Consider the following 12,207-nt stretch of genomic DNA (forward strand, 5'->3'; position numbering starts at 1 on the left):
TACGGCAATCTGTGTCGAAAGTAGGAGATTCGGAGGACACAGGCGGTGCTGGGCTCCTTCACAGGGGGGCGTGGCTGGGCTCCAAGATGGTTAGTACAGCCCCTTGGGCACCTTAAAAGACTTATTTACATATCTCAAAAATCATTTTTTTAAACAAAATAAAAGCACACAGCCCTATAGGACAGGTATATTGCGGACATGCTAGCGGCAATCTATCCATGCATGTCCGCATCTCTATAACCTAAAACGAGGTGACAGAATCCCTTTAAAGACTATGGGCACCTTTTTTAGTACATTGCATGTACTTTTATTGAGAGACTGCTCAGTCTTGTTCTGTGCTATATCAGTCAGGCCAGCTCTCTAATTTAAAGGGGTTATCCAGGACTATTAAATGCTCCCAGAAATATGCCGGGCCCCTCACACTGAATGTACTTACCTGGCTCCCCGCTCCCGCTGCTTCTCCCCGGGGACGGACAGCCAGGTAAGTATATTCAATGTGAGGGGCCCGGCATATGGGGGATCATTTTATAGTCTTGAATAACCCCTTTAAGCTCAAATAAAGCAAAAGACAAAATAAAAATAAAACTGGGTTCTCCGGATTCAACAACTGATGACTTGTTCCTAGGATAAGTAATCAATATCAGATTAGCAAGGGTCCGGAGCTGTGTATTTCTGGAGCCAGAGCTACTCCTGAACAGCTGATGGGTGTTGGGCCCATGCCAATCTGATATTGATGTCATTAATGTAATGTTTAAAAAAGTTTTCAATGCTACCCACAGCATTCAAAATGTATATTTTGCTTCAGGAAACATTTCAAAATAAGCTGCTGTGTGTGTACAAAAGACGTAACACTATATATACCACTATATATGTATATACCATTTTTACCAGGTTTCCCCTCTGCAGACTCTCTTTAATTCGAAGGCGTCTCTGAGCTAGTGGATGGACACTAGCTGCTGTGATGTCTCCCATACACAGTACACAGAAAACAGGAGATTTTGCTTCCCTATCATTCTCTCTCATGTGCAGAGAAGCAACAGCAGCATGGAAGACATTATAGAGAAGTACTGGGAAGTATTCGTATGAACGGAGTGGCTGAGACAATAAAGGACCTACAGCATGCCTCTGTGTGTCTTTGTCGGCTCCTTATTTCTCTCCCCTCTGCATAAACTTATATAAGTAGCATGCAATCTGATCCCTTAGTGAGTTGAAAGTCTGTCTCATCTCCCAAGACAGATTTAACAGTGAATTCAAAGTAAGCGGACAGTTTATGACAGGGGTGGGGGTGTTTGGAAAGGAACCTGATAAGTAGAGAAAGAAGCTATTTTTCTGATAAGATGTATTATAAAGTTTCTTATACTTACCTCTACTATTGATCTATGCAAATATGCAAAGTTGGTTGAAAGCATAGTGATCATTTAAGGGCCACCACCCTGCCTTCACTATCTTCTCCTTTTATACTAATCAATATTCAATATACTTTTATCTGCAGTTTTTTTTTTTTTTTTGTAAATTCTTTATTTAAGATTTTTTAATTTTTAAAAACCCAAAGCATGGTGGACAATAGGACTGATAATGAATACAACTCATTAATAAAGCATGAGTACAGTAAATGACAAATGACAAGTCAAAAAATTATAAAACCCTTCTCGGGAATACCACAATATCATGTGGAACAATAAAAAGCAAATTGAATCCGAAATCACTGTCGCGAAATAAAGTAGACAAGGAAAGGGGGGGACAGGGAAGGAAAGAACAAGGGTGGAGGGAAGGGAAAAGGGAAGGGGGACATCATATCCCAACCTGCACTCTCATTCAGATGCTATGAGTGTTTTTCCTTCCACCGATTCAAAGAAGTTCAACCAATGACTCCAGGTCTTGGTGAAACTTTTTTCAGTATGTCTCATTGATGAAGTGAGGTCTTCCATTCTCATAATCTCCTGAACTCTATTGATCCACATTGATATGGAGGGAGCAGATGATTGCCTCCATAGGCATGGGATGCAAGCTCTGGCCGCATTTACCAAGTGCCTTACCACAGACTTGTTGTAGGATGACAAAGGAATCTCGCACTGATGGAGCAGGAAAAAAGCAGGTGTCTTAGGGAGGGTATATGTAGTGAACTTAGAAGTAATTTCCCATACAGAGTTCCAAAATGCCGATAGAAGGGGACAAGACCAGAATATATGTAGTATTGTACCTCTCTCAGAGCCGCATCGCCAGCATAGGGGTGAGGTAGATGGGAATATGGAGTTAAGTCTAGTGGGGACCCTATACCAGCGTGACATGAGTTTGAAACCCGATTCCTGAATATTGCTGGCCATAGATGTTTTGTGAATGCACGTGAAAAGTCTTAACCGTTGGTCCGAAGAAAGTGTGATATCCAAGTCAGCTTCCCATTGAGAGACAAAGTTGGGAGGAGGTTGGTCTGGGGGAGATATTAGTAAGCCATATGCGCGGGAGAGAGTGCGTTTAGTCACTCCAGACTGCTCGCAGATGAACTCAAAGTCCGTCTTTTCACGAACGAACGTACGTAGACGCAGGAGGGAGTGTAGACATGAAATGTGTGAGTTGTCTAGACTGCCAAGGATTGAGAGTAGACGTTCCTGATAACTCTGAGATCTGATGAGGGATAAGCCATTGGTTTGAGGCAGTCAGATGATGGGCCCTAAATTTGTTACATCTTATTAATTCCTTAAAGGGACCGCGCTCTAGTCCTGGAGGGAATTGAGGATTGCCCAGAATAGGAAACATAGGAGAGGGGGATGGAGAGATACCCGGGTGATTTTGAATGCTGGCAAAGGCTTTCAAGGAGGGGCCTATAGTCGGATGTAGGCGTGCTTCCAATGGGGTCTGGGTGGACAACCAAGGAATGGCTGACAATGGAGTAATCAGAAAGGATTGCTCAACTGATACCCATTGTTTATAGGCTTGGTGACGACACCAATCTACTATCCTAAGAAGGTGTGAAGCCCTATGGTATGAGAGGAAGTCCGGGAGCCCAAGACCACCCTCAAGCTTGGGACGGAAGAGTATTGACCTAGCTATCCTGGATGGTTTACCTGCCCATATGAAATGTGTCAACATTTTCAGAAGAGTATGGAAGAAGAGTCTGGGGATGTGGATCGGTAGGGCTTGGAAGAAAAATAGAATTTTTGGCAGGACATTCCTTTTAAAAATAGATATCCTTCCAAACCAAGAGAACGTTCCAATATTCCACCTGTCTAGATCTGTTTTTATATTCCGGAGAAGAGGCGGGTAGTTGACCTGATATAGTTCCGAGAGTGTGGGGGTAAGTAAAATCCCTAGATATTTTAGAGATGACCGAGCCCATTTAAATGGAAAGTTCTCTGAAATAGATTGGACCGTAGAAGGGGGAAGAGTTATGTTTAAAGCTTCGGATTTTTGATAATTAATTTTAAAGTTCGAGAGGTAAGCATATATTTTTAGTTCCTGCAAGAGGTTTGGGAGGGTAACCCTGGGGTTGGTGAGAAAGAACAGAAGATCATCAGCGTAAGCTGCAACCTTGTGCGATGTCTCATGAATCCGTAGACCGGAAATATCGGGGTTCCCCCTTATATGACACAGAAGCGGCTCTAGACAAATCCCGAAAATTAAAGGGGAAAGGGGACAGCCCTGCCTTGTTCCATTGCGAATGGACAGAGGCATGGAAAACTGGCCATTCACCTTAACCACTGCCGTGGGGTTGGAGTAAAGATTAGTAATCCGGGCCATCATTTTGTCCCCCATTCCCACGCAACGTAGAGTTTCAAACATAAATTCCCAATTAACCCTATCGAACGCCTTTTCGGCATCGGTAGATAGGAATAAAGTTGGGGTCTTAGGAATGACGGATTGGTAGATCATGTTAATTGCTCTTGTAGTACTATCACGGGCTTCCCTAAGGGGTAAAAAACCTGTTTGATCTAGATGGATTAGTTTTTGGAAATGTGGTAGAAGGCGAGTGGCAAGAATTTTAGAAAATAACTTTAGATCTACATTGATCAGGGAAATGGGACGGTAGTTTTGGCAATGAGAGGGATCTTTCCCTTCCTTGGGGACTACTGTGATGTGAGCTCTAAGAGTGTCATTTGGAAGAGTGCGGGCCCTATCTAACGAGTTAAAGGCAGCAATAAAATGATCAGGCAAAATGTCCTTAAATTGCTTATAGTAGGAGAGCGTGAGTCCGTCCGGACCAGGAGCCTTCCCAGTTTGGGAGTTTTTAATAGCTGCCTGTAACTCATATAATGATATGGGTGACTCCAAGTCAGAAACCGCTTCTGGGGGGAGAGATGGTAGGCCTGCAGATTCAAGATAAGCTTTCACTGAGGGCTTGAATTCAGGGCTAACGGATTGATGAGAGTCGTCTAGATTGTACAGGGTGTGATAATATGATCTAAATGCTTCTGTTATTTCCTTCGGGAGAGAGGTCTTTCTACCAGAAGTGAGTGACACATGGGGGACAAAGGAGCGTAATTTGGTCTTTTGCAAAGCCCGTGCAAGGGTTCTACCTGGTTTGTTACCATGTTCGTAATAATGCCTACGGCACTTAGTTAAGGTCGCTTTGGCTTTTGAAAGACATAAAGAGCGAACCTGATCTCTCAGCTGGGTAAGTTCCGCTCCCAGCTGCAAGTCCAGAGTCCGCTTATGCTGCTGTTCTATCTCGTGGATGCGCGATAGAAGAGTAGATATCTTTGCTGCTCTTTCCTTTTTCAAACGGGACCCTAGTTTAATAAAAGAGCCTCTGATAAAACATTTATGGGCTTCCCAAATGGTAAGGGGGTCGCTATCGGGAGTCACATTATTCACAAAATACTCGGCCAGGTCTCTCCGGACTTCAGAGGTGACCTGGAGGTCTTGGAGAAGTGAGTCATTTAATTGCCAGTGCCAGGCTCTGGGTTGATGAGTCGGGAAGGAGATGGATATGGAGACTAGGGCGTGGTCAGAGAAGGTAATGGGGTCAATCTCTGCTTTGGAGAGAAGGTCTAGACTAGCATGGTTCAGGAGGAAGTAATCTAATCTGGAGTAGGAGTTGTGGGGGTGGGAAAAGAATGTGTAGTCTCGGGATGTTGGATAGAGGATACGCCAGGCATCAGCGAGTTGGTGGGAAAACAAGAGCTCCTTGAGTTTGGTAATGGCGGAAAGAGGGAAGGAAACTTGGCCCTTGGAGGAGTCCACGCGAGGATTCAGGACAATATTAAAATCTCCTCCCAGAATCAAAAGACCCTCCGTGAACTCCTCCAAGGCCCTGAGGGTCTTAGATAAAAAACCCACCTGACCATTGTTAGGGGCATAGACTGATGCCAATGTAACCTTATAACCGGCTAAGTTACCCTTTAAGAATAGATACCTGCCTGCCCCATCAGTGCGAGAGTCGATCAGGTTCCATGAGATAGTGTTGGAGACGAGAATGGAGACACCTTTTGTCTTGGTATCAGGATCAGTGCTATGGTAGGCATGTGGAAAACGTCTGTCCGAGAGCTTTGGAGTAGAAGAGGAACGGAAATGCGTTTCCTGGATGAACGCTACATGTGCACGTTTCTTCCAGAGGAGACGCAGTAGAGACGATCTTTTTTCCGGTAAGTTCAACCCCTGTACATTAAGGGAGACCAATAAAACATCAGACATGTTTCAACAATCAGAGAACAAATATCAACAAAATATCTCAGTGAGAGTGAGGAGTGCTGACAGCCGGGATAGGAGGAGGCGAGGATAGGGGATGAGGAAAGTGGGAAGGAGGGAAGGTGGAAATCTAGCCCTCACTCGAGGGACGAACACCTAACAAGGTATAAGTAACTGCGAGTATCCCGTCTAGTAGAGTTTACGAAGACAGGAATTCACAGTGCCCTAGTGGGGGAGGAGGAACAGATGGCGTCTTCTAAAGAAAAATGAAAACATAACACACGGAAAGCCATCCGTGACCAGAAACAAAAAAGTATGAACATAATTGCATCTCAAAGACCCCTTCCCCTGAGATTGTGGCATTTTGACTGGGGAGGATAGAGGAGGGTAGTGATAGGAGTAGAAACTCCCCAGAGAGAGGGAGAGGAGTTAGCACAGGGGAAAGACAAAAAGCACTTGAGAGGAGATATTAGGACTATCATAAGACCATAGGAATCCATGACAAATGAAAAGACATGGAGAGCGACTCAGTCGAGCCAACTTCAATAATACAAACAAAGAGTCTCAGCAGAAGAGGCCAGCAACGGAGGATCAGCGAGGAGGTGGAGGAAGACGTCGTGGAGGTTGGTATTGTGATCTGGAAAGATGGTCGCGGTGCGAGCTGGAACGGCCTGGAGATGCCCGCCTCGGGGAGGTGGATGACATTCTTTGCGGGAAATCCGGATCTTGTGGCAGACCTTGTAGAAAAGGAGGCAATGTCCAGTCAGGAACTGTGAAGGGACGGGCGTCGAGGAATCTGAACAGTTCCTGTAGGTCAGCCGGAGAACGGACCTGCATTGATTGGCCGTTAGAGTACCGGACAATAATATGAAATGGATGACCCCAGCGGTAGGATGCTCCTGCGTCTTTAATTGCTTCTAACAGGGGCCTGACCATTCTTCGCATCGATAAGGTTAGGCGGGATACATCAGGCAGGATAGTAATCGGTGTGTCTTCAAAGTAGAGCTCCTTCTTTTCCCAAGCTTTGCGTAGGATACGTTCTTTGATTGTGTAAAAATGAACCCGACATATGACATCTCGTGGTCTCTCCACATCACGATTTCTGGGTCCTGCGGTTCTGTGAACTCTGTCAAGCTCAATCTTGGTTTGAGGAGGATTGTCCAAGACTGAGTTAAAAATGTCGACCACGGTGGAGTATAGCTGGTCGTTGGGAATAAATTCTGGGATGTTACGGAGCTTAATATTATTCCGGCGGCCTCTATTTTCCACGTCGTCGAGGTGTAGAGAGAAGTCCTGCATTTGAGAAGTATGTGCAGATAGTATCTCTGAGTGGGAATGAACCATAGAGGCAGTATTTTCATAGCGATTTTCTAGCGAGGATAAGCGGTCATCTAGTTGATGGACGTCATCTCGGACCGCTTGTATGGCCTGAGCCTGTTTGTTCTCAATACGGGCCACCTGTGCCTCCAGATCAGATTTCGTCGGCAGAGCCCTTATCATTTCCCACAGTTCTGCCAGCGTGCGGTCAATGGAGGGTGGGGGTAAGGGGGACCCCTGTGGCTCTTCTGAGTGCTGCGTCAGCGTAGAAAAGATGACCGGTATACTCTGGCTGGGGGATTGGGGAACTGGAACGGGCCCCATGTGACCCTGAGTGTGGGTAGCGGATACCAAGGGTGGCACCTTATCTCCCATAGAACCCCTTGGGGAGCTGGTAGCAGGGGAGTTCATATAAGCAGAGTCCCTTTCCAGAGGCTGCCCAGGCTCAGTCGTATTTCGACCTGCCGCGCAAGGAGAGGCGGCAACAGCCCGCAGGCCTTCCTTTTCAGTAGGCCCCAAAATGGCCTGAGTGACGGTACCTGCGTAATCCGGCTGGAGCGATGCAGCTTGGCGCCATGGAGGATTCGGACAGGCATCTGGATTCATCAAGGTAGGAGCCGTGTAATAGGTGGTTGCACCGCCCGGGTGCCGATCCTGTGTGCGGGCGGGCTCCGCTGCTGGCGCCATTGAGAACGGCTGCGCTGCTGGGCGTAGATATGCTGGAGCTGCGGCCATTGCGGGTGAGTCACCGCCACCTTGTTGGTTGGAGCGGAGGAAGCGGCCGATAGATTGTTCAGGAGGGACCGCGGACTGACTCTTCGATCGTCTCCCTTTAGTCATGGCCAGGAAAGGCAGGTAGGGAAGCGGTCTTTTTAGGTTCTCCTGAGGCTGGTCACGGAGCTCTCCTAACTCACGTCTTCACGCCGCCATGCCGAAGCCACGCCCCTTATCTGCAGTTTTTAGAGCTGAATTTATCCAGTGATGTCTGTATACAGGTACAGGAGGCGGGTGCTGGCCTCTATGACAAGGCGCTGCGATCAGCTGCTGTTAACCCCTCAGGTGCCGACTATGTGATTCTGCCGCAGGCACCCGCCTCCTGTATCTGTATTAAAGGTTAATTATCATTGGTGGCACAGTGGCCAGGCTTGGTATCTGCTATGCTGGCTGCTTGACTCTGGGGCTCGGGCTGATGCTGAGGAGGACACAAAACACTCAGGAGGAGGAGGCTGCCGCTCAGATGGCGCAGCAGTTTATTACCTCCCTCGTCCCGCCTCCTGCTTTAATTAGCCACACTTCATTGGTGGCAGTGGTGCGGGCAGCTTCAGAGCCCGCTCACTTCATTAGGCTCAGCGGCGGGCGCGTCATAGGAGGGAGGGATTTCCTCCCTCCTTCTCCACTGTCTGAACGGAAAGAACGTAGCGCTCGCCGAGCGCCACGTTCTCTCATAAGAGGGTATACTAGTAGTGCAGCCTAGTATCGAAAAAATGAACATCCCGGTACCGAATCGATACTGGCATGAAAGTATCGATTGTGTATCGAAATTTCGATACCCGAAACAACCCTAGTCAGAGGCAACATCTATGATATTGCTTTTTAAATAAAAAAAATCATGCTAAAATACACTGCTCAAAAAAATAAAGGGAACACTTAAACAACACAATGTCAATCACACTTCTGTGAAATCAAACTGTCCACTTAGGAAGCAACACTGAGTGACAATCAATTTCACATGCTGTTGTGCAAATGGATTAGAAAACAGGTGGAAATTATAGGCAATTAGCAAGACACCCCCAATAAAGGAGTGGTTCTGCAGGTGGTGATCACAGACCACTTCTCAGTTCCTATGCTTCCTGGCTGATGTTTTGGTCACTTTTGAATGCTGGCGGTGCTTTCACTCTAGTGGTAGCATGAGACGGAGTCTACAACCCACACAAGTGGCTCAGGTAGTGCAGCTTATCCAGAATGGCACATCAATGCGAGCTGTGGCAAGAAGGTTTGCTGTGTCTGTCAGCGTAGTGTCCAGAGCATGGAGGCGCTACCAGGAGACAGGCCAGTACATCAGGAGACGTGGAGGAGGCCGTAGGAGGGCAACAACCCAGCAGCAGGACCGCTACCTCCGCCTTTGTGCAAGGAGGAACAGGAGGAGCACTGCCAGAGCCCTGCAAAATGACCTTCAGCAGGCCACAAATGTGCATGTGTCTGCTCAAACGGTCAGAAACAGACTCCATGAGGGTGATATGAGGGCCCGACGTCCACAGGTGGGGGTTAAGCTTACAGCCCAACACCGTGCAGGATGTTTGGCATTTGCCAAAGAACACCAAGATTGGCAAATTCGCCACTGGCGCCCTGTGCTCTTCACAGATGAAAGCATGTTCACACTGAGCACATGTGACAAACGTGACAGAGTCTGGAGATGCCGTGGAGAACGTTCTGCTTCCTGCAACATCCTCCAGCATGACCAGTTTGGCATTGGGTCAGTAATGGTGTGGGGTGGCATTTCTTTGGAGGGCCGCACAGGCCTCCATGTGCTCGCCAGAGGTAGCCTGACTGCCATTAGGTACCGAGATGAGATCCTCAGACCCCTTGTGAGACCATATGCTGGTGCGGTTGGCCCTGGGTTCCTCCTTATGCAAGACAATGCTAGACCTCATGTGGCTGGAGTGTATCAGCAGTTCCTGCAAGACGAAGGCATTGATGCTATGGACTGGCCCGCCCGTTCCCCAGACCTGAATCCAATTGAGCACATCTGGGACATCATGTCTCGCTCTATCCACCAACGTCATGTTGCAGCACAGACTGTCCAGGAGTTGGCAGATGCTTTAGTCCAGGTCTGGGAGGAGATCCCTCAGGAGACCGTCCGCCACCTCATCAGGAGCATGCACAGGCATTGTAGGGAGGTCATACAGGCACGTGGAGGCCACACACACTACTGAGCCTCATTTTGACTTGTTTTAAGGACATTACATCAAAGTTGGATCAGCCTGTAGTGTGTTTTTCCACTTGAATTTTGAGTGTGACTCCAAATCCAGACCTCCATGGGTTGAAAAATTTGATTTCCATTTTTAAATTTTTGTGTGATTTTGGAAGACGCACAGGACTGAAAGAAATATGTAGGAGGTGCAGCCAGTAAAGAGGATCCGCCCTTCCTCTAACAATTGAATAAATAAAGATAAAAAATACTGGGCACTCTCACTTATGTAGAATCATACATTTTATAGTACATATTAAAATAGTATAATCAGTTAATATATAGACACTTAATATATATACGCATAATCACAATGAAACCATTAAATGAATTAAAATGGAATAGGTAACACATAAAACACTATAAGTATAAAATGGATAGAAACAGCCGTAATAGGACTAAAAAAGGGGGTGATCAGTCCATATAAATCAATAAATGAGGGAATCCCGACTATTGGCTAATAGTGGTCTTGTAGCTAAGATAATAATCTCACAATGTCATATGGAGTTCACAATCCTGGTCCTTTTAAGGAGAATAAAAATACTGCAATTGGAACAATTCACACAGGTGAGTGCTTTCGTGGCGTCCCGCTTGTACTCACTGTGCAGTGCAGTTCTTTTTGTTAGTCAACTTGTAGTCCAGAAGACGTTCTTGGGTGCTCCTGTCGTAGCTGTATAGTGCTGTGGCTTTCTTCCCCGTGTCTTTGTGGTCCTCTGGCTACCGCTCCGTAGTAGCTTAGAGCCGGCAAGCCCTGGGACTCAAAGATCCTTTCCCCACGTCGGCTGACCTGCGTCACGATCCTTGGTATCCTCGTGTTTTGCGCTTGTAGCCGCCGGCGTGTCAGGGCTTTGTAAGACACGGAATCCTCAATTGATTATGAGTACAGCGCAGCCTTTATCCTTCCAGCATATCCTTCTTATAATTACTCTGGGGGTCTCTTCTCCAAACGCGTTTCGGGGTACTTGCCCCTTCCTCAGTGGTAGTGACTCCCCCACAAATGTCTACTTTTATAGAGCCATATAGATTACAATTATTCAAACAGGTGATGAACCGCCTCATTTTCCTCAAAACCTGATATGGAATAAGAATCCATTCCAGTCGGGATTCAACCTAATTGTCCAAAAAAACTTGGATTTCAAATTGCATACTGTTTAATGCACATTAGTGTTCGCCGGCTCCTATATGTTCAATAAACTCTTGGGTTAAAATACTATACTATTTGATTCACCTCATTTACTTACAGCCAAAAAACAACCTAAACACATTCCTTGCGGTATCTATGCGGCTTAATCTCTTAGTCGGAGGGTTTTAAATAGCGAGTTGTATATCGGTTACTTTCTTATTCCCCCTGTCAATAACATATACGGTAGCAGAATGACAGTTTTAAAATGAACCAGCAATGGAATAGCCAGATGACTTTTATATATTCCCAGGGATTGGCATGGGGGTTTTAACCCCCTGATAGCCACATCCGATGTTAATCTCCATACTGCTGTGTCTCTCAGTCTCCCATATCCTACTGTTCATATCTCCTGTGGGGACCATATACATCCTTACCACATTCCCAATAGCAAGTCCTTTTTCATTATTTTAATAATTTCTTCTTTTTAATATATTAATTTATTTAATTTAACTTAAAATAATTTTATTGTTCTTCATAAATAGGGGTGGATTAAACCTTCATAATTAGGGGTGGATTGAACCTCCCCAAAATGGGGGGTGAGATGGTAGGTGGAGGTCCCCCACGAAGGGCCGAACCCCCCAGGAGAGAAAAGACCTGGATTCTTATTCCATATCAGGTTTTGAGGAAAATGAGGAGGTTCAACACCTGTTTGAATAATTGTAATCTATATGGCTCTATAAAAGTAGACATTTGTGGGGGAGTCACTACCACTGAGGAAGGGGCAAGTACCCCGAAACGCGTTTGGTGAAGAGACCCCCAGAGTAATTATAAGAAGGATATGCTGGAAGGATAAAGGCTGCGCTGTACTCATAATCAATTGAGGATTCCGTGTCTTACAAAGCCCTGACACGCCGGCGGCTACAAGCGCAAAACACGAGGATACCAAGAATCGTGACGCAGGTCAGCCGACGTGGGGAAAGGATTTTTGAGTCCCAGGGCTTGCCGGCTCTAAGCTACTACGGAGCGGTAGCCAGAGGACCACAAAGACACGGGGAAGAAAGCCACAGCACAATACAGCTACGACAGGAGCACCCAAGAAAGTCTTCTGGACTACAAGTTGACTAACAAAAAGAACTGCACTGCACAGTGAGTACAAGCGGGACGCCGCAAACACGCG

General features: G+C 46.4%; 1 protein-coding gene across 2 annotated transcripts in view; it reads right to left on the reverse strand.

The window, feature by feature from the left end:
• GATB (glutamyl-tRNA amidotransferase subunit B) overlaps nt 1–12,207 on the reverse strand; it is a 248,921-nt gene that overhangs the window by 117,134 nt on the left and 119,580 nt on the right. The window lies entirely within an intron of this gene.

This window comes from Bufo bufo, chromosome 2, assembly GCF_905171765.1.
Source record: "Bufo bufo chromosome 2, aBufBuf1.1, whole genome shotgun sequence".
Taxonomy (NCBI): domain Eukaryota; kingdom Metazoa; phylum Chordata; class Amphibia; order Anura; family Bufonidae; genus Bufo; species Bufo bufo.